We start from the raw sequence: 11,706 nt of genomic DNA, 5'->3' as shown, positions 1-11,706 counted from the left end.
AGTGCTATCCAACCAAATGTTTGATGAATGGCAAGCATCTAGAAATTAGTTAGGTTTAGGGTAAAAATAGTAAACATTAAGTTTTTTTATTTATTTCATGTATCTAGTTTATGAAACTCTGGTGGTTTTTGAATTGTTTTTTTTGTATTGTACTAGACTTGTTGAATGATAATTTATTTTTTTTATTCATCATGTGTTATAATTTTATAAAGTGTTGACCTTTTGATGCATAATATTGAACTTAATTTTAATTTACGTTTTTTTCTTAAGATAGTTATGTCAGGTTTTTTACAATCAAGTGTTTTTTCCCAAAATTCTTGAGGAACCAAAAGGAAATGAGTTCCAGAAGAAGATGCTACATCGGTTGCTTGTATGGTCGACTTGCACAATGTTGGAACCTTTAATGCAGATACGGGATTCAAAGCCAGCTATTTAAATGAGTTGGGAAAAAATGTTAGAAAAAGTTTTACCCAATGCCATGTTGAAGGCTAAACCTAATCTTGAATCGAGGATTAGAACATTGAAAAAGGATTGGTCAATTGTTTATGACATGCTTAGTGGAAAAAACAATAGCGACTTTGGTTGGGATGAGCATAGGCAGCTTGTTGTTACTGAAGATGCGGTGTGGAACTCATATATAAATGTAAGAATTATTTCAAGCCTTTATTATCTTATTTTGACCAAACTTATATTTAATATAAATTTCTTATTTTTATAAAGTCATAAAGAAGCCGCTCAATTTAGACATCGGAGTTTCCCTTATGATGACCAACTTACTGGCATCTACGCAAAAGATCGAGCCACTGGGAAAGATGCTCAAATAGTTGCTGATATTATTGAAAAAATAGATGTTGAGGATGTAGCTACTACAAATACTCATGAAGAAAGAAATGATTTCCATGGATGCGAAGCTAATTTTTCTTTGGATGACATGGATCTTTCAACTACACAACCGCAACCAGCTAGAAACCAAGGTGATTTCACATTATCAAAGAAGAAAAAAAAGATTTCTGATGCAAGTGATTCTTGTACTTTATTTAATGATGCTTCCACTTTATTGGCGGAAAACATATGGACCGTTGGCCTTGAAATCAGTAAGAGTATTGATTCCGAAGTGCTAACTCAACAAAAGTCAGAAATGACCATTCAAGAAAGTGCTCTAAAATTATATCCAACATTATGTGAAGTAGAAGGTTTAACTGAGGATGAGCGCTATCGCGCATTGAGCAAAATTCCAAATCATCCAACGCAAATGATCATTTTCTTTAAGTTACCTTCTGTTGTGCGGTTGGAATGGGTCAGAAGATTCCTTGCTGAACATTAAAAATCATGGTTGTGTTGATGATATTTTGATAACTTTTTGTGCTTGTAATATTTGGATGGTATAATGACATGATAGAATGTCATTACAATGTTGTAACATTTTGAGGTTGTAAAATTTTATAACATATGGATTATGACATATAAACTAATGAAATCATATAACTTTTTGTTAATATATGAATATTATGTTTGGATGTGAAATATAATTCTCAAGTTATTTATTACTTCTAATATTTTGTTTTTTTATTGTAGAATAATTAAATTATTTGTTTCACTAATGATATTTTAGCACATTAAATATGTATTGCAGTTTAAATATAATAAGGTAGATTATATATTATTTTTATAGTATTATATATTATGATTTTTTAATTCATATAATAATTATATTAAGAATTTTATTAAATTATATATTATTTTATTAAATTGTATTTAATAATAGTTATGTTAAAATATGATTAAATTATTTATTATATTTATCAAATTATTTTTAATAATAATCTTTCAAAAATTTAATAAGAATGACAATAATCATTTACCTAAAAAAAAAATTCTACTAAGGGTATTCTGGTCATTTTAATTTTTTTTCCTTATGCTATTACAACATCATTCCATTCAACCAAATACAAGAATACTATTACAGCTCTATTCCATTCCATTCAACCAAACAGTTGAATTACTGATTACAGCTCTATTCCATTACAGCTCCATTCATTACAGCTCTATTCAATTTCAGCTTTATTCCATTACAGTGAACCAAACATACCCTAAGGTTTAAGGAAAAATTTGCAAAATAATAAAAATGGTGAGAGAGAAGGGATTTGAACTTAGGTTCCAAAGAACATTTCACTAACACTTATCCAACAAACCAATACCTCATTATTTCTTCCTAAAAAGGCATAGATAATCTCAAAAATTGAGGCATGACCACTCTCTCTCGATTCACAAACCCATTCTACTAACCCCCTATTTTTGGGATGTTACAAATGATGTAGGTACTTGTGCATTTGGGTGAGGAGCAAGTTTGAATTTTGTCACTTTTAGGCACACACAGGCTATCACACGATCGTGTGATGCACACAGGCTACCCACACAAGCATTCCCCAGAGCATGTTTAGTTGCAGTTTTCACACGGGCTGACACCCGGCCTGTGACACGGTCATGTGACCCAACATCGAATGTTACACATTCTAGCACATAGTCAGCGACACGGCTGTGTGGCGCTATTCCGAAAGGTACACGGCCAGACACACAGGTAGCGACATAGCCGTGCCCCGCACCACATGGCCTAGGTCATGTCACACGACCTTGTCAGACGGCCGTGTGATCCCTGTTTGAAAATTTTAGTTTTTCCCTAATTTTTTTCATTGTTTTAAATTGGTCCCTAATTGCTCCTAAATTATTCCTAAGGCTTTGTAGGCTCGAATTAGGGCCCGTAATTGTATAATTGGTTCCATTTCAATTACATATGAATTTATTTAAATTAATTTGATAAATGAATGATATATGTTATGAAATGTTTTGGTTTGTACAGTAATACCTCATAACCCTATTTCGGCTATGGAAACGGGTTATAGGTGTTACAATTTCTTGATGATGTCGTACCTAAAATATTGATCTAATTAATTTTTTCTTTGTGATTGTTAATCTATTTTAAAACTTCACTTTTTTTTGAAAGGGATAAATATCAAAATTATACATAAACTATATTTAATGTGCAATTGTATACATGAACTTTGATTTTGTGCAATTTTATACATGAAATTTTGATTTGACCCAATTATTGTAAATCATTAACACGATTATTGATATAACATCATCTTATGTTTATTTATTGCATACATAAATAATTATATATATCCAATATAAAAATAAATTGATGTATTTATTTCTTTGAATGTGCATGATTAAATGAAAATTAAAAATTCAAGTATACATTTGAACCCCAATTAGCATTTTATGTGTATAGTTGCACCAAATTAAAGTTTATGCCTACAATTGTACATTAAATTGAAGTTCATATATGGTTTTGATATTTATCCCCTTTTGAAACAAATAAAACTTTCAAGAAAATAAAAAAATCATTAAAGAGAAAAAATAAATCAAATAAATAGATAGATAGATAAATTGATATAATCATGGTCAGAAAAATATTTAAATTTAATTCCACCGACTAATTCAAAAATAAATATTGCTCTCTAATTTTAAGTTTATTAAATATTGTTGTCTAATACTTGTACTTGTTAAAATGTTGTATTTGGACTAAATTTTTTTTGTTTTGGTTCTTTTATGATATTTACAATAATTTTGAGTAAATAAAAAATCAAACCATCCACTTTTATCAATCATAAAAGGCCAATTTAAAGATGAAAATGTAAAATTCCAACTATACTTGTATCAATCATAACGTACCTAAGCATTTTCAATTTCTAACCACCCACTTTTATAAATCATAGAATATCTATTTAGACATTTATAATTTAAATACCATTAAGACCTTTTCAATTAAACCTAAAGAATAAAAATTTAGTTTATAACTTTAGTATGAAATATATTTTATTAATAGAAAAAAATAAAAATTTTCTATAACCTATGTTTTCTAAAGTTTCCCACTATTATTTTATCTTTCAATACACATATAATTTAGTATGCATAAATAATGTAATTTTAAATTAAATAATTTTTAATATTCAAATTTAATAATAAAATATATTATAATTTTAATGAGGCTGTTGTTAAAGTACCAAAAGAGAACCCATATCACAGTGTAATTTTTGGGAGAAATGGCTATAAATAGTGCGAAAAATATTACAGTGCAACTTCTGGAAAAACAGCTATAAATCATGCTAACAATATCACAGTGCAACTTCTGGAGAAATGGCTATAAATCGTGCTAACTATATCACAGTGAAACTTCAGTAGAAATGGCTATAAATCATGCGAACAATCTCATCTTTAAAAATGTGAGTATGTTGTTCTTTTACTAAAATTCAGCTCTAGAATAAGGCCTAACTGATTGAGAGAATGGACTACAAAGATACAATATTCCTGAAGAAATTGAGGATCAGAGGCTTCAGAATGAAGAAAAAGGAGCAATTGGAGGAAACCTACAGTGAACCTGGCAAATACTCCAAGTCATGAATTTGATTCATGTTTTCAGGAAGCTTTAATGTGAGAAGTATAGTTAATAATTAATACTAGAACAAGTCACTTTTTTAGTAAATGAAATAAAACTGTTAGTGACATTTATATTAGATTGAAAGAAGGTTTTAAAAGTTAACAAATTAGATTTACGAATATTAAGATTTTAACCTTCAAAACTTTCGTAAAAATAAACTAAATTTAATTTTTTTTCACTAATTACTGATGTATCATATAAGATGGAAATATGTATTTTACAGTTGCAAGTCTTGTTTTTTTACCATTGAAATACTATTAAACTATATAATTCAAAATTACATAAATAATATAATTTCAAATTCAATCATTTTTAATAATCAAATTTAATAAAAAAAATTATCATTCAAATGTCCATATATTAATACCAATTTCAAATTAGAGTGAATTAGTTCTTGTAAAAAACTTTGAAATAATTTAATTCTTATCAATTTCGAAACTAATATTAAAGATAACAATGAATAACATTGACACTTTTTGTCCATATTACTACTTTAATACAATATAATTAACAACATTTATGGATAGAATATTTTTAACCAAATGGTTAATTTACACTTCTTTTTTCTAAATTAAGGGAATACTTTTTGTCTGGAGGTCACATTGCTCACCAAAGTGTCTCGAATCAAAATACTGATCAAATCTCGAAAATCTCTTTTTGAAATCCATTTTTTTTAAGCTTAACAAAATCCAATAAAATCTTTACTTATGTTTTGCAAATCATGGGTTTAATCGTTATTAGAATTAAAATAAAACCAATTTAATAATTATTAATATTCAGTTTACAGATAATTCAAGTTTTACTAATCGTTAACTGAAATTTCAAAATCAGGTACATTAGAAAATATATCATTTATTTTTAAAGCAGAAACCATAAGTTATTTCTCTAAACTCAAACCATAAGTTATTTCTCTAAACTCTGTGTGTGTTCTTTATAAAGAGAATAGTAACTGGTTAACTATAATCCATGCATGATAAATCATAACTTCCGTTCAAAACCAAATTCCCGCAATCTTATGAATCTAAATGAAATCAAAATTCATGCCTAAGTTCCTAAAACTTATTTATAGTCCAAATTAAACAGATTATTATAACCTATAAAAACTTAATTAAATCAAACCAAAACATGTTGTCTCGAAATCTCCGATTTGCCAAGTCCAACACCTAGTCTTGAGATTTACCTGAAAAGAGGAAATTAGGGGAGTGAACTTCGAAAGCTCAGCGTGAATTTAAACCAAATGTAATTAAACAGAGACAAACAGTTAACTAAAATTTTCTATTACCTAAAAAAAAAAATCAACTCAGAAACAGAGATCATATTAGACTTACATATCACATTATTATAACACTTCACAGTTAAGCAGATCAAATACACTTAGAATTTCTCAAACATACAAAAGCCAAATCAATTCATAGTCAAACAGTCAAATGTGGAGTATTTATTCAAAAATGTAACAAATGCAACTCATAATCAAATGCACCAGTCCTAATATCAGCCTATCCAATCTCTACACACAATCTCCAGCCAACCGACACACACCAAAAGTAGGGTTTTTTTCTAAACACTTCCACCCTCTACACGCCACTATCGGGTTATAGTGGACCCGTCCAACCGAACACACCCCAATGTGGTCATATGCTGCTTAATGTTGGGGTTATACCGCTAAAATAAATATGCAGTTTAACTGCCACACAATCTTCCTTCAAACAAATCCCAAAACCCAAAAAAATGCAGATGTAGACATTACCATGCAACTAATTTTACAGAATCAGATAAACTTATTTTCAAACTTCCTTACTCAATAATCATGCTGACTAGCAGTTCAGTTTAGCAGAATCGAATTCAGACATATTAGTACACAGTTAAACCATCAACGAAAGTAACATTATACACAGATTTCTAATGTTCACAACATCCAACACTATTGTAAAGTACAAAATTATGTCAAATGAGCTCATATTCACAACTAAAGTTTAACAATAATTATATCTTTCCTAACCTCCCTCGAACTGTAATAACATCCCCGACACACCTACAGAGATTTAAACGAGCGTAGGGTTACTCGAAAATCAAAACCAGTCCATTTACTATCGAAGAGTTAAAGTTGCAAGAAAAATATATCATTTAAACTAAACCGCAAGCTGTGGTCCATGGTAGCTGTGTTAGTTGGGTTCAGTAAGCAGCATATTACAAAAATCTTGTACAGTTTATAGATAACTGATATGAGGTCGATTTTTGCTCTATCCGCCGATCCAGCTCTTAGTCAAAGGCAATACATTTAGGTAATGCAATAGCTCTTTAAGGTTGATAAACATTCCAAATTCATTTATTTTTCAAAGGAATGGGGAGGCGTGCACTACCAAGAGTCCTTGAAATGGTTGTCCAATAAATGTTAGACATTGTTCTTCATGGGTGGCTAATGGCTATAGCTACAAGCCAAGATTAAACTGAGTCGATGTAAAATTAAAAATAAAAATAAAAAACGCAACAAAATTTGATGTAAACAATGGAAAGTAATGTACAACTTTTTACTAATTAAAAGAACAAACAAATAAATAAATTAATAGTAAATAAAACATGATGAAATTGAAGGTCATTAATGGCTTTAGGTGATGAAGAAAATATCAGCAAAACAAGAATCTGTTGGGTATTTCAGCAAACATTTTGAAGTAGTCAAAACCCACCATCGTGCTTTCCTAAGCGCAAATATCGCACAAGTGAAGGAAAAAGAAATTATAGCAGCAACCAAACAAAATTATATTCTAAGGCAACAGGTGTAGGACTCAGAAATGATTGATCTTACCCAAATGTACCACAAAATACGAATTTAACACCCAAAAATCACCCCATTTTCAAGAGTTCAAGAAACACACCTTAAAGACGATTCACGTGCTAGCGATTAACTGATGCGCCTCAATTAAACAGATACTACCCTTGATTCAACATGTTGTTGAGCGAAGTTTCTGAAGACCGATTAAAACTAGAGGAACGACACAAGATTACTAGAACCGAATAATCCACAGCGGAACAGAAGGAAAACTAACAGAATTCAAGAATGAATCGAAAAAGAAAATGATATCAAAAGCAAACACAGTAGCCAAAAAGGCAAAAGTCTGAAATTGGAAAAGAAACTGACGTGAGAAGAAAAAAAATGGAAATGTGAGAGTTATTTTAGGGTTTCAAAAATAAAAATTTAAAACATAAAAACAAATTTAAAACATAGCTAAATAAATTAAAATAATATCCTTTTTTGAAACCAACAAAAAAATAAAACAAATCCCACTTAACACAAGGATTTGAACTTAAGAATAAGGACTGTCCAAATACTTAACCACTGAACCACTTGACTCATTATTGACTCTAAAACGTTGAAACTCATTTAATGGTCCATCCGAATCACTAACCTTAACCAACCAACCTCAATTCTTCTAACCCCAATTTTAGGGTGTGACAAACGTTAGCAAATCATTTTCAGTATTAAGACAAACATTTGTTAAAAATTATGAATTTTATTTGCAGAAAATACTTTAAGTTATTACTTAATTTTTACAGTAAAAAATTTTCAGAGTTTTAAATTTGAAAATCGAGTTTTAAATTATTAACCTGTGAGGCTTTACAGTTTCATGAGTAAATACTCAAAACCAAACAAACAAAACAAAAAAAACAAAAATGAAGTCTATGCAAATTTATAGTCTAAAATAATTGAAGACAAATTATCTTATTTAATTAATCGATAATCAATTTGAGCTTTTGCTCGCCATCCAATCCTAACCTCACCATTTACCTAAAAGGTCAAAGATAAAACAAATAGGTGAGCTATAAAGCTAGTGTGTAACTAAAACTCAAATTGAGATCACACGTAATACAATATGCGATAGGAAAATCACAGAAAATTTCATAATGATCAATCAAACAGAATTGAATATGCATGATTATGCTAATGTGGTATTTTTCAGAAAATCATAATGCAAAATTTTCAGAAAACATCCTACCCAACTCCGCTACACACCTAAATAGAGTTCCCTAGAACTCATCCAACCCAAATCACACAAACAAAATAGTTATGGTCAATGCCATTAGATATTGCAGGTAAAACTACCAGATTGGATATATATGGTCAAGCCATCTTATTGCAACCCAACTGCTGGACAGAAATGTGGATAAACCACTAGAATGCGTAGATCATTAAACTGCTAGAATCTTCCTCCTTTCAACATTATCCCAAACCCCATGCAATGTGTCATGACATGCACATACAGAATCAGAATGACGTGCATGTAGGACATGTCGATGTACAATAACCGAAAACTAAGGGCATAGAAGTCCATGCTTTATAGAACAATTTTATCAAACCTTATAGAAACACATTAATTTTTCCATGAAGTTACATGCATGGTTATATAACAGATTTGAAAATACAAATTAACATAATCGTACATTATACACACATATATCGACATAACGAATCAGAACATACCATCAAAACTATCAGTATCAGATCATACAAATATATATTACATATACTTTAAACACATCAACATAGAAGCATATTCACAAATACCTTGTTGTCTAGTCTTATTTTAGCATATGGAATGTATATAAATTTATTGCATGGTGGCTTTGGAAAATACACTTGTAATTTAATAAAAACAATTTATTTCTTTTCTCTTTCTTGCGTTTGTGTCAAGTTTGTGAGCAATATGCCATTTCCTTTTCTTTTCCTTATTCCTTAACATTTTTGGTTCAATTGCTTCTAAGGTCTTTCCCATTTTCCACCATTCATCATTACCATTAAATTCTTTTCCATAAATCAGCAAACCATTATTATTTTCATGTTCAACTAAACCTAATTTAGCTTTAGCCCAGTTATCATTTCGAAAATAAATCATGAGATAGGAACTCGCACTAAAAAACCTTTCAACATGGTATTTGCTATTTCTTCGGTATATGGGATAGTCATAATCGTCCATTAAAGTTGATTCAATTTTAGCTCAAAATGCACATTGGGTGGGAGTTGTATTGGCATAAAGTTGGGAGAACGAGACGGTCGTCTGTCAAGTTCGAATTCTAGCGAACAAGTTGGCGTGTTCAATTGGAAAAAGCTAGTTGGATTTAGTCAGGGGAGATAGTGATTTAATTTAAACGACGCATGCGATTGAGGCTGTTAATTCAAGTTGCGCTTTTCTAGATCGCAAGGCTGCCGAGATTTTAGATTGCGGACGCGTGTTATGTGGTTAGATAATCGGTAAAGGTTGGTTTGTAGGTCGTATCAGAACCAACTACGCAAGGAAAACTTGGCGATTGAGGCATCCTTGATCACTATAACCAATATATCTATAACACCCCTAATCGATATCCTTCACTGAAACAGGGTTACAGAGTATTATTGGAGTTTCCAAATCAAACGAACATAAATTTCAAACATTTCAAATCATATCAATAATCATAGTAAAACCAATCCAAAACATACATATTGTCTTTTATACGAGCCCTCGATGCCTTAAAAACATGTTAGAAACAAGTCGAGACTAAAACAGAAACTCAGAGAATATTTCAGAAAATAGTGAAAACTTTTAACACTGCAGGTGTCACACGACCGTGTGACTCACATAGCCAAGAGACACGCCCGTGTCTTAGGCCGTGTGGGCATTCGAAGTAGGGACATTTGATCGTGTCTCAGCCCGTGTCTGAGCCCGTGTAACTTACTGACTTGGGTCACACGGCCAAACCACATGCCAGTGTGCCAAGTCGTGTACCCCTCGAAATAACCTTACTCGCTCGTGTGCCAGGCTGTGTGTTAGGCTGTGTAACAGCCTGACTTGCAAACCTTTGAAAGCTTATGGAACACAAGGCCGTGTCGCTTGGCCGTGTGTCACACACGACTGAGACACACGCCCATGTGGACGAAAATAGGCCATTTTACAAGCCATTTTTCTTACCCATTTTAGCATGTACCTACAACAAAAATTACACATATATACAAGATATAACAAGGCACCAAAATCATGCATATTCTAGCTATTCAAACATGGTATATAAACGTACAACCAATATGCCCAAAGGCACCTCAAATGGCAACATTTATACATATACAAATATAAACACAATTTGGTCAAATGTTACCAATGCTTAACTAAGTCTATACCATAATATACCATTTGAATTCCCTATCAATTTCATACCAAAAGGTACCAAATGTACCATTCAACAACCAACACTTATATCCATTCATGACATTTATAACAAAAGTGTCAAAACACTATATCTAAACATATCACAAGACCATTTATGTATGCATTTTAAGATACCATTTCATCTTCAATCACTCAGCCATAATAAACCAAAGCATCAGCCACTTAAAGGCCAAATATATACATTTCAAAACTAAATCCATAACATCACTCAAAATGCCATAACAAAAGCCAAATGAAATGGCAATTTCAACAACCAAAATACCTATACATGCCATTATAACCAAACTTAGAAACATCCAAAAGTACCGAAATAGCTGATGGATAGTGTGATATAACTCCGACAAGCTTCCAACCCGAACGAGCTTCTGATTCATTATAAAACAAAGAAAATAACATCGAGTAAGAATAAAAACTTAGTAAGTTCATATAAGATAAAATGTAACTTACCGTTTTAATCACAAAATAGGTCAAATAAGCATGGCATAATCCAACACAATTTGGCCAAAGCCTAAACATGTACACCAAACATGTTAGCCATATAAGTATGCATCATAAACAAATTAATAATGGATGAACACAACATTTATACATGTAACATGTTTATATGTCATCCATTTCAATGTTCAATATATCATGTAACATTGGTTCAATGTAACTCACATGTGTCCTTGTATTAGTCCGTACCAAACTCTTACCATTTCGTATCAGAATAATGCCCGTTGAACAATTTATAATACCGTTGGAAACTCAGGATAGCTCACACATAGTGTGCTAAATCATATAACTGTAATCCATCAATTCCTGTACATGTGTGCTCGCACGAGCTATGAATATGGGCCTGCTCACACAAGCTGTAGGTCGAAACGTAGCTATACAATGCTGCTGACATGAGCTGTGGAGTATCCACAACACATGCCGGACCTTAGCTATCAGTAGGACGTTCAGGACCAGCACTCAAATAATGTAAACCCTAATGACATGTCATTTGTATCCTACGAATTCCTAAGTTTC

At 31.2% G+C, this 11,706-nt stretch overlaps 1 long non-coding RNA gene across 1 annotated transcript; it reads right to left on the bottom strand.

Annotated features, from left to right (window-relative positions):
- Nucleotides 1-5,454: 5,454 nt before the first annotated feature.
- LOC107897589 (uncharacterized) lies at nt 5,455-7,797 on the bottom strand. The gene is made up of 2 exons (XR_001684209.2): nt 7,375-7,797; nt 5,455-5,681 (listed from the first exon to the last, which is right to left on the bottom strand). It is a non-coding gene; the product is annotated as an uncharacterized lncRNA (long non-coding RNA).
- Between the last annotated feature and the right edge of the window lie 3,909 nt (nt 7,798-11,706).

The sequence above is a fragment of the Gossypium hirsutum genome, chromosome A10 (genome assembly GCF_007990345.1).
Source record: "Gossypium hirsutum isolate 1008001.06 chromosome A10, Gossypium_hirsutum_v2.1, whole genome shotgun sequence".
Classification (NCBI taxonomy): domain Eukaryota; kingdom Viridiplantae; phylum Streptophyta; class Magnoliopsida; order Malvales; family Malvaceae; genus Gossypium; species Gossypium hirsutum.
The sequence above is the reverse complement of the archived record's forward strand: the minus strand, read 5'-3'. Positions and strand labels throughout refer to the sequence as shown.